The sequence below is a fragment of the Mus musculus genome, chromosome 19 (genome assembly GCF_000001635.26).
Source record: "Mus musculus strain C57BL/6J chromosome 19, GRCm38.p6 C57BL/6J".
NCBI lineage: Eukaryota > Metazoa > Chordata > Mammalia > Rodentia > Muridae > Mus > Mus musculus.
Genome location: NC_000085.6, coordinates 26,789,422 through 26,808,719, shown reverse-complemented (window position 1 = coordinate 26,808,719; position 19,298 = coordinate 26,789,422). Strand labels below are relative to the sequence as shown.

Here is a 19,298-nt window from a genome sequence, read left to right as displayed (position 1 = left end):
AAAAGGAAAAGGAAAAGGAAGGATAGAAGCAGTAGATGAGCCCAAAGGGACAGAGAATCCCTGCAAATAAACGTCAGATGCCAGACTTTCTCCCCAAAGATATATTAGCTTCAAAAGGTACACATTAAAATTTTAAAACCTTGAAAGGAGCCCAAGGACAAAGAGGCCCTATAGAGGAACATAGTTAAAAACTAGATCCAGCTTCTCAGAGACCATGTAAGCCAAAAAAGGGGGAGTGTACCAATTTAGAATTCTGAGCAAGTTGCTATGGCTTGCATATGGGTTTCCATGGGTTTGCGTGCTGGAGATGTGGTCCTCCACATAATAGTGTTAAGAAATGGTGGGGTGAGATGGGAAGTCCGTGGGTCACTGGAAATGCTGTCTTACAATGATTGAAACAGGTCTCAGGAAACATTTGAGTTCACCCTAACGAGAGGGTTGTAAAGAGCAAGCCCAGCCACCCAGCCCCTCTGGCTGCCAATGCTTACTCCCTGTCATGCACTCTGTTGGCTGTGATGCCACAGACCATGAGATCCTTACCAGAGTCAGGACAATGCTACAGCCACGCCCTTTGAAGCTCAAGAGCCGTGAGTTAAATGAAACGTTTCTATTTGCAAAGTAGTCAGTCTTAGGCATTGCATTATAAAACACAAAACAAAAACAAAACCAGAACTAATAGACCTGTTAAATTAACCTTCAAAAAGAAGACTTTCCTCCAATGAACAGAAATCCATAGTTTGTTGCTATCGTTCAGGAAACATGAAAGGCCGATCTTACAAGAAACACTGTAGGTTTGTTTTGCTTTGCTTTTGAAAGTTCTTTAAAAGAAGAAAAACTAAATAGACCAGACACCCAGTTCTATATTAAAGAGAAGAGTGCTAGGAGTAGAGATATTTGCCTCTGGGACTCCCCCCACCCCTCCAGTACTGAGAATTGAACTTAGGACCTTACACATGTAGGCAAGTATTCTACAACTGAGCTATATCCTCAGCCTTAATTTTTTTATGGGTTTGACATACAACACTTTGTTCAAAATTATAACAGCAATGCATTCTATTGTTTATGTTTATACTTGTGCATATGTTCATGTGTGTATACTTTTGTATGTGCCTGCATAACTTAATGATAATGACACAGAAACAGAAGGTACACTTAGAGTATTTGATTCCTCAAAGCAACTTTACCCATCTAGTGGTATAGTGTTATTTGAATGCAACACTGAATTTATTAATGATGTACATTTCAACCTCTAGGACAACAATTAAAAACTAAAAATATATAATATGTAAAATGAAGAAGAAATAATAGAGTAGGCAACAAGGGAAGCAGTTGTTTAAAATGCTCAGTTAGAACTAACTTCCAAGAAGAAGAAGAAGAAAAGAAGAAGAAGAAGAAGAAGAAGAAGAAGAAGAAGAAGAAGAAGAAGAAGAAGAAGAAGAAGAAGAGAAGAAGAAGAAGAAGAAGAAGAAGAAGAAGAAGAAGAAGAAGAAGAAGAAGAAGAAGAAGAAGAAAAGAAGAAGAAGAAGAAGAAGAAGAAGAAGAAGAAGAAGAAGAAGAAGAAGAAGAAAAGAAGAAGAAGAAGAAAAGAAGAAGAAGAAAAGAAGAAGAAGAAGAAAAGAAGAAGAAGAAGAAAAGAAGAAGAAGAAGAAGAAGAAAAGAAGAAGAAGAAGAAAAGAAGAAGAAGAAGAAAAGAAGAAGAAAAGAAGAAGAAGAAGAAGAAGAAGAAGAAGAAGAAGAAGAAGAAGAAGAAAAGAAGAAGAAGAAGAGAAGAAGAAGAGAAGAAGAAGAGAAGAAGAAGAAGAAGAAGAAGAAGAAGAAGAAGAAGAAGAAGAAGAAGAAGAAGAAGAAGAAGAAGAAGAAGAAGAAGAAGAAGAAGAAGAAGAAAAGAAGAAGAAGAAGAAGAAGAAGAAGAAGAAGAAGAAGAAGAAGAAGGGAGGAAGGAGGAAGGAGGAGGAGGAGGAGGAGGAGGAGGAGGATTGGAAGATAGGAATCAGGAGAAAGTCAGTTGATAGAAAACATTAACAGTATATAGATAACTCTCCAACTGTACCGATAAAAGTCTTTAGTGGCAATGGTCTAGTTATAATAATCAAAAGAAAATTTTGCATGGAATCAAAAGTTACATGTTGTCTAAAAAATATCCACTTAAAGAGTAAGCTGCATGTGAATCAGAAGCAAATAGGCAGAGATTAATTTGCGATGCTCAGTCTAATTTAAAAAGCAAAGCAGACCAGAGCAGGAAGTTTGATCAGTGACAAAGATGGGCATCATGTCAAGACAGAACAGTTCATTTTTTAAGAAAAGACAATCCATAATGTACACATGTAACAAGACAGTCAAATTATGTGAAGCAAGAGTTGATTGGACAGACTCACCCACCCGTGCTGTTGGAAACTTTAACATCCTATATCAGAAAAGGATGCACCCAGATGGCAGAAAATCAGTGAGGCCAGAGTGGAGTTCAACAGCACCATCCATCAGCCACCAAAACACTTCTTCCAGCACAACAGAGAACACATTCTTTTCAACCTTGTAAGGAGCAGGCATTCTGACAGACCATATTCCAGGCCATCAAACACATTTTAACAGATTTGAGAGAACACTAACCATACAGTGTTTTCTCCCAGACCCCAGTGCAATTAAACCAGAAACCAATTAACAAAAAGGAAGAAAATATCATAATATTTGGATACTAAACATACTTCTAAATGACCTACAAATGAAAGACTACATCTCAAGCTAAATTTGAAATTTTGAAATGAAGGAGAAGTAAAAACACAATTTATCAAAATTGGCCCAATGTACTCAAAACAGTGTATCATTTTGAACATGTTTATTAGAAAAGGAGAGAGCTAGAATTAGTAGTAAATTTCTGCTGTGGGCAACCAGAAAAGATGAACAAATGACATCCAATATAAATATGGAAAAATAAAAATTGGGAGAGAAATCAAAAAATAGAAAATAGGAAGTCAATAGAGAAAAACAACAAAATTATTTGGAAAGATCAATGAAATCAGATTATATGTGGAGGTAGTTGATCCTGGTTATCAAATTGGTTGGATTAAGAGATAACCCAAGGGGGTATGAAAGCTTGCTTCTGGTTGTGGCTATAAAGGAGTTTCTGAAAATTATTAAATAAGGGGAAAGACTTGTTCTCAAATGTTTTATAGAGAAGAGGAGGAGGAGGAGGAGAAGAGAGCCTGAAAGAATAGTCTGTCCGTCTGTCTGTCTCTCTCTCTCACTCTCTCTCACTCTCTTTCACTGTCTCTCACTCTCTGCTTCCAGGCTACTGTGATATGAGCTGCTTGGCTCCAATATATCATCTTTGTTATGATGCACCAAACCATGTGAAAACATGAGTCAAAATAGATACTTACTACATCAAAGAAAAACCAGAAGCAAAACAACATGGCTACAAATAATCCTTGAAAGGACCATTGAGAAATACCCTGAGCACATGATAAACTAAAAGAAACCAGTCAATCCCTTAAAAGATGCAATTAACCATTATCTCCCACCCACCCACATAGGATACCCACTTGGATAGTTCTACTCTACTTGAGAAATTCAATAAAACAATAGAACTTTCCAAACCAGAAAGAATCACCCATAATGGCTCACTGGTAAACTCTACCACAGACTGAAAGAAAAAAATTTAATTCTATAAATTTCTTCAATAGAGAGGAGAGGCAACACTTTCTGATTTATTCCATGAGACTGGCATATCCAAATCCTCAAGCTAGAGAGAAATACAGGCAAAGCGCCCTTGATCCAAAAATCCCTAATGTCCTGAAATCAGAAACATTTTTGAGTACTGACATGCCTCTCAAGAAGTATGAGATTGTGCGGCATTCTGGATTTGGGAGTTTGGGTTAGGAATGTTTTATTTAGATCCATGTAAGTATTCTACAATGTGACATGCTCTGACATCCAAAAAAAACTAATTGTTCAAAGCATCTCTGATAAAGAATACTCAGTCTATATTGCAAAAGAAAACTCCATCAGAGATCTCCTAAGAGCAGATGCAAGTGACTCCAGAGGAACGTACATAGTGACTGACACGTTTATGCAAGAGTTTAACGTTCAAGAATCGGTGTAATCCCCTGTATCATAGCAGAGTCATAGAATCATATAAATAGATACAAAGGAAAGTGAAAGCATCCAACATCTACTCATAATGTTTTACAGCTTGGTGTATTAGGAATAGAAGGAGAACTCTTCACTCACAGAAGGAACTCTTCAAGAACCAGAAACAAACCCAGAGCAAGCAGCATCATATTAATCATTAAGACATTCAAAGCTTCCTCACAAGAGCAAGAACAAGGCAATGATGCCCCCTTCTACCCTGGTCTTCCACGTCTCAGCAAGTCCTAAAACAGAAAGTAAAAGCCTTAGAAGAATCCAGAGTAGAAAGGAAGAGAGGAAACTGTTCGTAGTCGATATTATTATCTACATAGAAAACCAGAAGTGACACAAAGATCCTGGCAAGGGATGGTATCAAATGAGCAGAATGTAAGATTAACATCAAGAGCCACCACTCATAGACTTTGCGAAACAGAAACGGCTTTTGAGGGCAAGAGAGAGAGTAAGTACTATTGACATTGTCATTCTATGTTCTGGAAAGTGTAATATCTGTGAGCAAATCTGAGACAACTAGGTACACAATCTACTTGTATAAAATTCAAAACTCAAAATATTAAGGAGCAGAGAAGCCCATGTTTGTGGCTAAGAGCTGAAATTCTTTCAGGGGTCAGTTCTACACTTGCTCTATGTAGTGTATTCCCAATCAACAGCAAGCAAAGCCTCCTTCTGTGGCTATAAATAACAAATTATATCATTTTTATACAGAGAGGAAAAAGACTCTGGAGAGCTCAAGACAGAAGAACAAAGGTGGAAAACATGCTGTTTAATGTCAAGACTTAGTACATAGCTGAAGGAATGAAGGTGATATACTAGGGAAGAAAAGACAAATCAATTGATGGAACAGAGCAGAAAGGTCGGAAACGCATCCCATCGATACTGTCTACTACAATGAAGCAATGGCAGTACAATACAGACTCATCCCAACCAAGACACTGGGGCAACTGCAGAGCCACACCCACAACATCAGACCTGACTTAGATGACAAATGAGCACACAGGACAACAGTATACACCCCATCCCAGTTTCTACCACAAGTTCTATCAAAAGTCCTGAAATAGGGGCTCAGTGGCAACCTATTCCTGGGAACCAAATTCTGTTTGGCAGGAGCTTCGTCTTTTTTCTTTTGAACTCTCACCCACATTCCCATAGTAACCCCCTCCTCCTTTTTTCCACGTAGACCAGACTTTATTGTCACAATGACTTATATACCACATCAAGCAAAAGAGACCTTTATTTTAAGTTCTTCATTTCTTAAAAGCAAGGAGCCTGCTGAGCACTCTGTCCAATATGGGAAGCTAGCACATGGCAGCCAGAACCAGAACAGGCTCCCAAGCCCCAGACCACATGGGTTATGACAAGGAAGACATCCTCTGAGCAACTGGATCATTCAGTAACCCAAGTATGTCCAAATCACCACATCATGATGGGGCCTCACCGTTGTGTGCGTCAATGCTGGTGAACTCCAGTGTGCCATTGTGTCACCTTTTGGGATCTTTCTTGTACTCTTTATGAACTCCATCTGGGAAGTACAGATAACCAAGTAAATAGTCTACCTGATCAGAGCTCTTGTAACTCAGGAGAAGATTGGATGTCTTGATGTCCCAATGTTCCTGGATGTTCTTCAGAATATCCAGAATTCGTTTCCCCCCTGTGCACAGAGCATAGGCATAGGGGAAAATATCCTGAACAGAACACAAATAGCTTATGCTCTAAGATCAAGAATTGACAAATGGGGCCTCATAAATTGCAAAGCTTCTGTAAGGCAAAAGTCAGTAGGACAGAACGACAACCAACAGATTGGGAAAAGATCTTTACCAACCCTATATCTGATAGAGGGCTAATATCCAATATATACAAAGAACTCAAGAAGTTAGACTCCAGAGAATCAAATAACCCTGTTAAAAATGGGGTACAGAGCTAAACAAAGAATTCTCAACCAAGAAACATTGAATGGCTGAGAAGCACCTAAAGAAATGTTCAAAATCCTTAGTCATTCGAGAAATGCAAATCAAAACAACCCTGAGATTATACCTCACACCAGTCAGAATGATTAAGATCAAAAACTCAGAATTCTTAAGCTTAGCTGAAAGAGAGTTTTCCGAGAAAACCTTTGGGCATCTGCTTCATAAATTTTCTGAAGGTCACTCCCAAAGTGGTCCGTTACCATAAACCTGTAACTTTTTCCATTTTTATCAATGTAGACCAGATCCCCAATATTTAGGGGCACCAAGGTACTTCAGTTTATGTGTATGAATCCATTCCTGAGTTTGCTCTAATTTAGCCCTGATAGAACTTTAATTCAGTGACAAGATGTCCATTGTCACTGGGTTCCACTTTCCCAACAGAGGATGCCTCACTGCCAACCTGTTTGGAAGTATTTGTGTCTGCCAGATAGATGCAGTCAAAGCCACCTTGGCCAATAGGCAATCCTAGTTTCCATTCCTTCCTAGCATGTCAGTTATGATCTTTGTGGTAGCAAGCTGTTCTACAAGAAGCCTCTTTGTTGGTCCCTGTCTTCCAGCCTGAGCTGCTTTTACAGGGGCGGGGGGGGGGTGTTCTTTTTTCTTTGTTTTGTTTTGTTTTTTATATTTTTTATTAGGTATTTTCCTCATTTACATTTCCAATGCTATCTCAAATGTCCCCCATACCCTCCCCCCTCCCCTACCCACCCACTCCCACTTTTTGGCCCTGGCATTCCTCTGTATTGGGGCATATAAAGTTTGCAAGTCCAATGGGCCTCTCTTTCCAGTGATGGCCGACTAGGCCATCTTTTGATACATATGCAGCTAGAGTCAAGAGCTCCGGGGTACTGGTTAGTTCATAATTTTGTTCTACCTATAGGGTTGCAGATCCCTTTAGCTCCTTGGATACTTTCTCTACCTCCTCCATTGGGGGCCCTGTGATCCATCCACTAGCTGACTATGAGCATCCACTTACGTGTTTGCTAGGCACCTGCGTAGTCTCACAAGAGACAGCTATATCAGGGTCTTTTCAGCAAAATCTTGCTAGTGTATGCAATGCTGTCAGCATTTGGAGGCTGATTATGGGATGGATCCCTGGATATGGCAGTCTCTAGATGGTCCATCCTTTTGTCTCAGCTCCAAACTTTGTCTCTGTAACTCCTTCCACGGGTGTTTTTTTCCCAATTCTAAGAAGGGGCAAAGTGTCCACACTTTGGTCTTTGTTCTTCTTCAGTTTCATGTGTTTTGCAAATTGTAACTTATATCTTGGGTATTCTAACTTTCTGGGCTAATATCCACATATCATTTGAGTTCTTTTGTGATTGGGTTACCTCACTCAGGATGATACCCTCCAGGTCCATCCATTTGCCTAGGAATTTCATAAGTTCATTCTTTTTAATAGCTGAGTAGTACTCCATTGTGTAAATGTACCACATTTTTTGTATCCATTCTTCTGTTGAGGGACATCTGGGTTCTTTCCAGCTTCTGGCTATTATAAATAAGGCTGCTATGAACATAGTGGAGCATGTGTCCTTCTTACCAGTTGGGGCATCTTCTGGATATATGCCCAGGAGAGGTATTGCTGGATCCTCTGGTAGTACCATGTCCAATTTTCTGAGGAACTGCCAGACTGATTTCCAGAGTGGTTGTACAAGCTTGCAATCCCACCAACAATGGAGGAGTGTTCCTCTTTCTCCACATCCTCGCCAGCATCTGCTGTCACCTGAATTTTTGATCTTAGCCATTCTGACTGGTGTGAGGTGGAATCTCAGGGTTGTTTTGATTTGCATTTCCCTGATGATTAAGGATGTTGAACATTTTTTCAGGTGTTTCTCAGCCATTCAGTATTCTTCAGGTGAGAATTCTTTGTTTAGCTCTGAGCCCCATTTTTTAATGGGGTTATTTGATTTTCTGGAGTCCACCTTCTTGAGTTCTTTATATATATTGGATATTAGTCCCCTGTCTGATTTAGGATAGGTAAAGATCCTTTCCCAATTTGTTGGTGACCTTTTTGTCTTATGGACGGTGTCTTTTGCCTTAGAGAAGCTTTGTAGTTTCATGAGGTCCCATTTGTCAATTCTCAATCTTACAGCACAAGCCATTGCTGTTCTATTCAGGAATTTTCCCCTGTACCCATATCTTCGAGGCTTTTCCCCACTTTCTCCTTTACAAGTTTCAGTGTCTCTGGTTTTATGTGGAGCTCCTTGATCCTGTTCTTTTTCTTTTTTAAATTAGATATTTTATCTATTTACATTTCAAATGTTATCCTCTTTCCTGATTTTCCCTCCAACCCCCCCCCCCATCCATTTCCCCCTCTCCCTGCTCACCAACCCACCCATTCTTGCTTCATGGCCCTGGCATTCCCCTACACTGGGCCATAGTGCCTTCACAAGACCAAGGGCCTCTCTTCCCATTGATGACCGACTAGGCCATCCTCTGCTACCTATGCAGCTGGAGCCATGGGTCCCTCCATGTGTATTCTTTGGTTGGTGGTTTAGTCCCTCAGAGCTCTGGTAGTACTGGTTGGTTCATATTGTTGTTCCTCCTATAGGGCTGCAAATCCCTTCAGCTCCTTGGGTCCTTTCTCTAGCATCTCCATTGGGACCCTGTGTTTTGTCCAATGGATGGCTGTCAGCATCCACTTCTGTACTTGTCATGCACTGCAGAGCCTCAAAGGAGAGAGCTATATCAGGCTCCTGTCAGCAGGCTCTTGTTGGCATCCACAATAGTGTCTGGGATGGGTAATTATATATGTGATGTATCCCCAGGTGGGGCAGTCACTGGGTGGCCTTTCCTTCAGTCTCTGCTCCACACCTTGTCTCTGTAACCCCTTCCATGGGTATATCGTTCCCTCCTTCTAAGAAAGATTGAAGTATCTACACTTTGGTCTTTCTTCTTGAGTTTCACATGGTTTGTGAATTGCATTTTGGGTACTCTGAGCTTCTGGGCTAATATACACTAATCAGTGAGTGCATATCATGTAAGTTCTTTTGTGATTGGGTTACCTCACTCAGGAAGATATCCTCCAGATCCATCCATTTGCCTAAGACTTTCATAAATTCATTGTTTTTAATAGCTGAGTAGTACTCCATTGTGTAAATATACCACATTTTCTGTATTGATTCCTCTGTTGAGGAACATCTGGGTACTTTCCAGCTTCTGGCTATTATAAATAAGACTGCTATGAACATAGTGGAGCATGTGTCCTTATTACATGTTGGAGCATCTTCTGGGTATATGCCAAGAGTGGTATTGCTGGGTCCTCAGGTAGTTCTATGTCCAATTTTCTGAGGAACTGCCAGGGGTACAGAGCTAAACAAGTCTCACCTGAGGAATACCAGATGGCTGAGAAGCACCTAAAGAAATGTTCAACATCCTTAGTCATCAGAGAAATGCAAATCAAAACAACCCTGAGATTACACCTCACACTATTCAGAATGGCTAAGATCAAAAACTCAGGTGATAGCAGATGCTGGTGAGGTTGTGGAAAAGAGGAATGCTCCTCCATTGTTGATGTGATTGCAACCACTCTGGAAATCAGTTTGGTTATTCCTTAGAACATACACAAAGCATTTTCACCAGAAAGGCCAGCTTGCTGTCCACAAGTGGTGTGAACTTCGTAATCCCTTTTCTAAAAATCATTCTTCCATTTTTAATAAAGTTCATTCTTAAGTTCACAAGACAGAGGCCCCAGAAGTCACTGACTTAGGGTGGCTTCAGTGGCTGTTGATTTGTCTGGATTCGTAGCTCTCTGAGCTTTGCGCAGCTGGGACTATGAAGATCCTTGTATGCAACCCCCCCCCCCCACTCTGTTTTGTATAGATACTTGGTAAGGCCATCTCTTGGGTCTCCCATTACTCTCCATGTAGTGGGTTTTCCCAGATAAACCTGAGACAATGATTTTTGTACAGTTTGATTCAGAAGAGAAGCATCAGAAATTGAAACAAACCAAAAAAATGGGGGTGGTTGTGGCTGTGGAGTAGGAAAGTCATCTTACTAGGAACCAGTGGATGATAACGTGATCAGAGTTGTCCCACCCCGCTGGTGATAAACCATGGTAATTATTTACCACTGCCTATCTTCCATTGCTGGAGACTCTTCTTCAAGGATTGTTAGCTTTCAATACATCTGTCCATTGTTGACTTCATATGACAGATTTAATACTCTGGTGAGCTCCATTATGAAGCTCTCTGCATACACATATCAGTAAATGCTGATGTCTCACAGGCCAACAAGAGACTCCTGCCCCTCAACCTGGACTGGAGTGAGTCCCACCTGGTAGCCAAGCAGCCTCTTACTAGAGAAACTACACCGGAAAAGATTTTGCAGACATCAATCTCTGTCTCATAACCATTATTTTTCATTTATTCTAACTGGCCTCCCCACTCTTAGCTCCTACTATCTGAATTAGTGTCATTTTATTGCCTTACCAGAGGTTGAATCTACATTGTAAAAATCTCAATAAGAAGTTCTACGAAGGGATCTGAATGAGAACTTAAATCTAATGGACAGGACAGTTTTCTTCTCTGGAAAAGTCCCCTTCGTTAATTTATAGACTAGTGACAGTAGTGTATCATGAATTAGGAGAGTGACACAGGCCATCCATCTTCTAAGTGTACAGATAATGTCAAGACACTACTGGGTAGAAATGACAAGACATTCGACAAATAAAGTCTCTTTGTGTTTACAATAAAAAATAGCAAGGGACTGAAGTCAATGAGAAAAAAGTTTATTTTTCTCTACTGAAAAATGGAACTGATGGAGCAAACCAGGACCCGGGTAATTTATATACTCTGCAGCCAATACTGGATGGGGAAGCATATGAGCCCAACAATTAAGCCAGGAGACAGATGTTATATGTTACAGAATAATGACACAATTCAAAACGATGCAGGCAGAAGGCTAAAACTGGCCAGTCAGAGTAGAAAGAGCTGAAGGGCCATCTCCACTGACCTGGGTTATTCTTTCTATGTTTGAAAATAACAGGATCTGAGAAAATCTACCACATAATGACCTAGGAAGAAACACTCCCTGCCTTGGCTTGGTCAAAAACTTCTTCAGTGTGGATACTATGCCCCTCCTTAGAATTGGGAACAAAACACCCATGGAAGGAGTTACAGAGACAAAGTTTGGAGCTGAGATGAAAGGATGGACCATGTAGAGACTGCCATATCCAGGGATCCACCCCATAATCAGCATCCAAACGCTGACACCATTGCATACACTAGCAAGATTTTATCGAAAGGACCCAGATGTAGCTATCTCTTGTGAGACTATGCCGGGGCCTAGCAAACACAGAAGTGGATGCTCACAGTCAGCTAATGGATGGATCACAGGGCTCCCAATGGAGGAGCTAGAGAAAGAACCCAAGGAGCTAAAGGGATCTGCAACCCTATAGGTGGAACAACATTATGAACTAACCAGTACCCCGGAGCTCTTGACTTTAGCTGCATATGTATCAAAAGATGGCCTAGTCGGCCATCACTGGAAGGAGAGGCCCATTGGACACGCAAACTTTGTATGCCCCAGTACAGGGGAACGCCAGGTCCAAAAAGGGGGAGTGGGTGGGTAGGGGAGTGGGGGTGGGTGGGTATGGGGGACTTTTGGTATAGCATTGGAAATGTAAATGAGCTAAATACCTAATAAAAATGGAAAAAAAAAAAAAAACTTCTTCAGAAATAATGTCTCTTCCAAAGTCTGATTGTCCAGGGCTACCTTCTCCAGGCTTTACCCTTCTAGACCTTGTTTATGCTCCCTGTCACTCTGCCCTAGGTCTGGCCTTGACTTTGGAACTAAGGTTAAAGCAATGCATTTGCTGACTATATCAAAGATAACAAATACAAGCCTTATAATTTAGTGGAAAATGAAGAAAGAGGAAGGGGGGAGAAGGAAGGAAGGAAGGAAGGAAGGAAGGAAGGAAGGAAGGAAGGAAGGAAGGAAGGAAGGAAGGAAGGCAGGCAGGGAAGGAAGAGGAAGGAGGAAGGAGGAAGGGGGAGGAGGAGGGAGGAAGAAGGAGGAGCCACAGCTGCTATGGCCACCACTAAAATGGGAGAGTCTTCTATAATATTTATATTATACTTTTCATGTGCTTGGTAGAACTCCCAAGCATGTAAGAAACGTAGAAAGTTCTAGGAGTGCAGTAGTCTGTGCTGGGTGATAAGTGTGGCAAACACCTAGGTGGGTAGTTGATGAATAAACTTCACCTCTGATTGTGCCCTCTGGTAATGTTAGGTGTCTCGTTTCTTCTCTGTGTGCCAAGTTAGCTGTTTGGATCCTCCTAGCTTCATTATGCCAAGGATATATAGGTCATTGAATCCACACCTCGGCTTTCTAAATGAGTCAGGCATGAATTAAAGCAATGATCAAGATGTGGAAACCCTAATGCTTAAAAATCTAGCTGAGCACAGAACTACTGAGCTGCCAGTCCTCGGGCTCACACAGCTGTTCTGTTAAATCATCACGAACAAGGAGCATCCTCAGACAGCCAAGGAGCCTGCAAGAATTCTGGAGGCAGGGGCATAGTGCCACTTTGTGCTGCCCAGTCACAAGTCTGTAATCTCTGTTAATGAGCTGGGGAAGAAGCCACCCCCTGACTGAGTTAGTACCCTGATGGCTTTCTAACAGCCCAGAGGTAGATGTGGGCAAGAAACAACCTTTTCAAACTTCAGGCTTGCTATTTTCTTTCCTGGAAGCTGTTTGGGCTTCACCTCTGGGGGCCTGTGGTGACTTTGGAGGGAGAATGGAAGGGGCTGGACACATTTGTTGGTGTCTTTCAGTCTTACAAGGCAAAAACTCTTAATGCACAGTATGAGACTGGCAAGAATAACTGTTCTCTGGCATCACAATAGAAAATTCTGTCTGTGGGCAGAGCTGCGACTGTGCAATATGCTTCTATGGCCGCATTAAAAAATGGGAAAATTTTAGAGCAATTTTAGGCTAGCTGTTAAATTGAAAGGAAGGTTCAGAGACATTTACGTCCTCCTACTCCCTCCACACCTGAATTCTCGCCCTTGTCAACACTTCCCCAGAGTGTTCTAAATTATTAGCCTACATTCCATTATTTCACACTCAGGCTCATTGTTGGTGATGTACAGCTTACAGTTCTAACCCATACACAACAGCCTGCATCTACCATTACAGTAACATGCAGAATAACTTGGCTGCCCGAAAGTGTTCCCTGCTCCTGCTTTCTGTTTCCACCATACTCATGTCTTCCCTTGAATGTCCAGTGAGTGACAGGCTATGGCAGTTCCAGGTCAGCTTCTTTTGCTTTTCCTCCATGTCTGCCATGGCTCAATTGTTCCTTTTGGGGCCCTGAGCAATATTCTGTTGTCTGTACCACAGTGCTTCTACTTACCTGGAAAAGGACGTCTTGGTTGGCTCCTTCCAAGTTTTGGAAGTTATAATAAACCTGCTGTAAATATTCATATGTAGGTTTCTGTATGCACATTTTTACTTTTTCTTCTTTTTTTTTTTCCTTCCCTTTTTAAATTTCTCAGAGTCCAGGCTGGCCTCAAACTCAATCTGCTGGCTATTTATTTATTTAGTCAACTTGACACAAACTAGAGTCTTCTGGAAAGAGGGAACCTCCTTTGAAAGAAATACCTCCATCAGACTGGCCTGTAGGCAGGACTATGGGGGGCATTTTCCTGGTGAGTGTGAAAGGGCCCATCTCATTGCGTGGTGTCAGTGCCACCCTGGGCATCTCATCCTAGGTCACATAAGAACAGTAGATAAGCATGTCACGAAGAGCAAGCCAGTAAGCAGCGTTCTTCCATGGTTTCTGCTTCACTCTATGTCCCTGTCCTCTGTGTTGGAATCTGATCAGGGAATGTAAGCCAAATCAAACTTTCCTTCCTAAGTCAGTTTTGGTCAGTCTCTTTATTACAAAACAGAAAACATACTAAGATGCTCTGGGCCACTAAGCAAGCATCACCATGCCTGGCTTACCTATTTGCAGTCCCCCCCCCCCGTCCCCCCCCCCCCCCCCCCCCCCCGGTGAGTAGCCAGCAGCATACTTGCTGGACCATATGGTGTTTATTTACACACTTTCAAAGCAGCCATACATTTCTACCAGCAAAGAAGGAGGCTTCCTGCTGCCAACAGTCCTCTGGATGGGGCCAATGGCAACAGCAGTTCTCTTTAAATTCACATTTCCCTGGTCATAGCAGGTAGAGAGTATCTTTCTTATGTGCCATCTTTGATTTATCCCTGCCGAGTCCTTGATCCATTTTTAAACTAGACTGTCTCCTGCTATTGCTTCTGTATGCTGTAGGCAGCAGTACCTCATCAGACATATCTGTGCATAAATTTTGTCAGTGAAGTCTTCTCATTCACTTGACTATATCTTTTACAGAACAGATATTTTCCATTTTAATGAAAGCTACTATATTGTTACCTCATCTAAGAATTGTGCCTTGGTTGTATCTAGAAAATCACTACTAGACCCAAGGTTACCCAGGGTTATGCAGTTATCTTCTGGGACAGGTTTTTATTGTATTCTTCAGTCTATAAGCTACTTCACTCACATTTTGCAAAGGGTAGAGGATCTTTTTTTAGGTTCTTCCATGTAGTGTGTGTATATAGTGTGCATGTATGTAATATGAGGTGTGTATGTTTGTGTGGTTTATGTCCGTGTTTGTGTGTCTTTGTGCATTTGTGTGGTTGTATGTGTTTGTTGTATGTATGTGGTGTATTTGTGTGTGCTGTGTATAGTTCCTTTGTGCTTGTGCAGTTGGGTATGCTGTGTGTCTTTATGTGTTATAGCTACATGTGATGTGTGTGTGTGTGTGGTTGCATGTGGTTGCATGTATATAGGATGTCCTGGGTAGTATGTCTCTGGTCTGTGTATTATTTATTGTATGTGTTTCTATATGTCATATCTATGTGTGTGATGTGGTATATATTGTATGTGTATTGGTATGTTGTTTGAGTGAAGTTCAGGTGTTTGTGATTGGTTGAAATCAGGCTGTTTTTCACACACATGCAAAACCACACTGTTAGGTTTTGGTTTGGTTATTTATAGGGTCAGGTTGCAGTTTGTTATATAAAAGTTTGAATATAGAGATAGACGCAGGCTGGCAGCCTCCTGCCTATTGAAACAAACATGACCCTCTATCTTGCTGCTTCTCCTGAAGCTTAGTAGTAGTAACAAGTATAAGAAACTAGTATGTATACATCGTTCTTCCCACATGTGTGCACACTGTCATGGAAGATCATCTTGAATCTGTTAGCATCAGAAGCTGTTTACAGCCAGCCTCTGAATCCAGTGACAGTGTCATCCCTAGGTCGCAAGGACCCTCCTGTGTCTGTTGCTATGGCAACTGTCACACACACCCTGCACCTGTGTTACCTGCATTATCTGCATCATCTGCATCACCACCTGCATTACCTATGTCATAGCCCAGATAAAAGACTCGAACCCTGACTCAAAGCTCTCTCTCTCTTCCTTGCTTCTTCCCCTCTGTTATGAAAGACCTCCCAAAGTGAGCACTGTGCTGGCTTAGCATGATCTGTCCAGGAATATGCTGTTTTCAGCTAACATTGGTACGGAAACCCGGGACTCACACATAGCTACTAACTTCTGAGTGATGACCCAGGCAAGTCTAGATCTGGCTGCTTATTTGTTATTGAATTTTGTCCTCCAGATGCCAGTAGGAACATTTTAATAACTTCAACACCCAAAGAGTTGGTCTTCACCATTTTGTCCCTACCTACTGGGATATCTCCAGGTCTAATTCACAGTACCCAGCAAATAATATCTCTACATGATCACTTACCTGGCACTTTAAAAACAACTCTCTTGCTATCTTCTCTTCTCCTCTCGCTCTTGATCCCTTACCCTCTTCCCCCTTTCTCCCCATTACCTTCCTCCCTCTCTCTCCATGTGTTCATATCTAGCCTCTACTCCTCTACCCCCTCTCTCTCTTTCTCTCTCTCTCCGCCACCCCCACCTTTCTCTGTCTCTACTACTTCCCCAACTCCCTTCTTCATGCTCTAAATAAATTCTATTCTATACTATACCATCATGTGGCTAGTACTTCATGGGGGAGGGGATGCCTCAGCATGAGCCCACAGAGGCTCTACCCCCTTCTCCCACACAATACTGCAACTCCACCAAACATATTCCTTTCTTCTTTATCTTTTTATAAAACGCAGCAGAAACAGTTCAGTGAAAGTGGGGAAAAATGGGATGGACAGGGTAGCTCATGCTTTTCATCCCAGCTCTAAGGAGGTCAAGGCAAGGAAATCCCTGTGAGTTTGAGACCAGCTTGGTCTACATAGCCAATTCTAGGCTAGCCAGTGCTACATAGTGAGATAGGGAGACCCTGCCTCAATAGGAAAAAGCAAAAACAAAAACAAAATATTGCTTGTAAGGTTTACCACTGACATGGACAGGTTGGGATGAAGCTGTAATTAGAGAAAGCAAACACAGACTACCATCCACATGCCAGCAACTTCCTGTGCATGCCCTTGTTCACTCAGTTCAAGGCACTTCAGCCCAGAGCTCTGTGGTTCCAAATGCACCATGCCACTCACTCTCCTGAGTAAAATGAACTCCTTGCTCATCTTTAGCCAGTGAGCTAATGTAAGAACAGGACCATGGATGTGAGTTCATCTTTAGACTAACCTTGAACTCACAGAAATCTGCCTGCCTCTGCCTCTCAAGAGCTAGGATTACAGGTAGGAGCCACCACAACAGGCTAGGCAAGTACTTTATTACTGAGCTGGATTTGGTTTTGAAACTAAGTCTTGCTAAATTGCCCAAGCAGTCACTCTACTTGGGGGATCCTCCTATCTCAGGTTCTTGAGAACCTGGGATTACAGGTATGTTTTAGCAGGCCTAGCTTCTTTCCTTTCTATATAGATGAGCTCTCCTAAATTCAGCTGCTATGTGCCCAAGCCTTTCAGCAGCCTAGTTTTCCTTCCCTCATGCCCCTGGCCTTTTCCTGCTACAGGGGCCTTGTGGTGGGTTAAATAAGAATGGCTCCCGTAAGCTAATATATTTTAATGCTTAGTCATCAGCAAGTAGCACTACTTGAGAAGTACTAGGAGGTGTGGCTTTGTTGGAGTGGGTTTGTCCTTGTGGGAGGAAGTATGCCCCTGTGGGTGGGGCTTTGAGGTTTCAAAAGCCCAAGCCAGACTCTCATCTTGCTGCCTGTGAAACCTGGCTAGTTCTCCAGCACCATGTCTACCTGTGTGCTGCCATATTTCCCACCTTGACAATAATGAACTAAATCTGTAAAACTATAAGGAAGCTCCAATTAAAGACTTTTTTTTTTAAGAGTCGCTGTGGGCATGCTGTCTCATTGCAGCAATAGTACACTGACTAAGACGGGCCTTATACTCTTAGCTGCAATTGCTCAGAATGCTAAAACTATTGTGAAACAATATAATCCGGTGTGTGAAGCTACATGAGCTGGTGGGCTAAGGACCAGGGTGAACCCTGGGCCCTCTGCTTCTTTTTGTCTTTGGTTTCTTTAGAGTTCATGAAACAGACTGTACTTTACTATAGTGTTCCACTGTTTGGGACTCTTTCCTTTGTTCACATTTCAGTGAAACAAGTGACTTTTAAATATATCAGATTAATTTGGTGTTTCTTACACTAGTAAGCTTGCTACTTGGAGAGCTCTTTCTAGTTCAGGAAGTGACTGTCATTGCCCATGAGTGTCACTGAGTACTATCTGCTCTGACTGCCAATAGACCACTGATGAGTGGTGTAGTGTAGGGGTGTTCCTGTGGGTGGGTATCTCTTACCTATTCCTGGCCTATTTCATTACATTCATTTGTGCATGGCTTACATACAGATATCCTCATTGGTATGAGTAGGTGTAAAATAAACAAGGAAATATGCAAATTACAGTCATGCTCATTACCAATGGCTTTCCCTGAAATATATTAAGTGCCATTTCTTAGGATCTAATACATTTAACAAAATCTATCAGCATGTTCTCCTTCCCCCAGCCCTTACCTATTAAGGACTAATGAAATGCCGTTTATTTAATGACACATGCTTTGGCTATTTCCACTGCATTTGGGAACTTACTCATGCAATCATCTGTCTTTAATTATCTGACTCCAAAGAATATTTCAAAGTCTTTCCAAGACCTTCTGAAGTTATTATTTCACTTTTGAATAAGATTTGCTCTTCCCCTCTAGACACATAATCTCTAATCATTTTGCTCAGGATAAAGTTGACACTTCATTTGTCTCCTAAGCAATAAGACACGACTACCTCTGCACATAATGAAGGACTCCAAAGCTGAATTTATTGTGAAGCACATAGCAAAACTAATTGCATGGACCACAGAAGTCTAATCAGTATAAAAATTAGAATATAGACACTCATTTGAATCATAATACCAGAAAGGACTTGAGAGATCATTTGTTATCAGCTCAGCTTACAGATGAGAAAAGTCAGGTCTCGAAAAACTAAGAAACCTCTGAAGGTCATAGCCTAACTCCTGGCAAAAACTGCCTCCCAAATTCTTCTGCAAAGAGACTTCACACTACACTTGTTTGCTCTTAAGCTGGGTTATTTTCTCAAACTTTTCTCATTTAAACAAAGATTTACAAGATCCTCTTTTTAACGTACTTGAAAATAATTTTTCATTTCTTGTAGAATACTTATCTTTTAAATTTTGTTGCATGATCAGATCGGATGCCAGCTGGGTATACCTTGAAAAGAGGTGTGTTTTCTCTGAATACTTATGTGACATCTTTACCTACCATGAAGACAGGCCTGTTTTCCTATCTTTGTACTTGCCTACGTCCATATCTTCTCTTAGGTCAAGAGTCTCCCAGAGGGACAACTGTGAGATCTTGGTCAATGTGAACATGGTAAATCCTTCCAACTTCTCCCTTTTCCTACAAAATTTTAAAACTTTTCATATCAAATTCTGACTTTCTCTAGAATAGCATCATGAGGAAACAACTATCTATTTGGTTTAACCAAGAACATGATGGTTACAGATGATCACCAGGAATATGTAGCTGAATAATGCCATGGTGTGAACCTCATGTGCTTGGATTTAAGTAAATTCTAGCCAAGTACAATAAAACTTACATTGCAGCACAAGCTAGTGGGGTATTTTAAATAATTAAGGAGTTTAAATTTATTTCTCTTCCTGAATGGCAGTTTTAAGGGAAATTTAATTAAAATTTACATTTTTCATTATTGTTACATTTGAAATT

At 41.3% G+C, this 19,298-nt stretch overlaps 1 long non-coding RNA gene and 1 pseudogene across 1 annotated transcript in view; one reads left to right on the top strand and one right to left on the bottom strand.

The window, feature by feature from the left end:
* Positions 1 to 19,298, top strand: part of 4931403E22Rik (RIKEN cDNA 4931403E22 gene) — a 55,107-nt gene that overhangs the window by 15,188 nt on the left and 20,621 nt on the right. The window lies entirely within an intron of this gene.
* On the bottom strand, positions 5,499 to 6,685 carry Gm18380 (predicted gene, 18380; annotated as a pseudogene).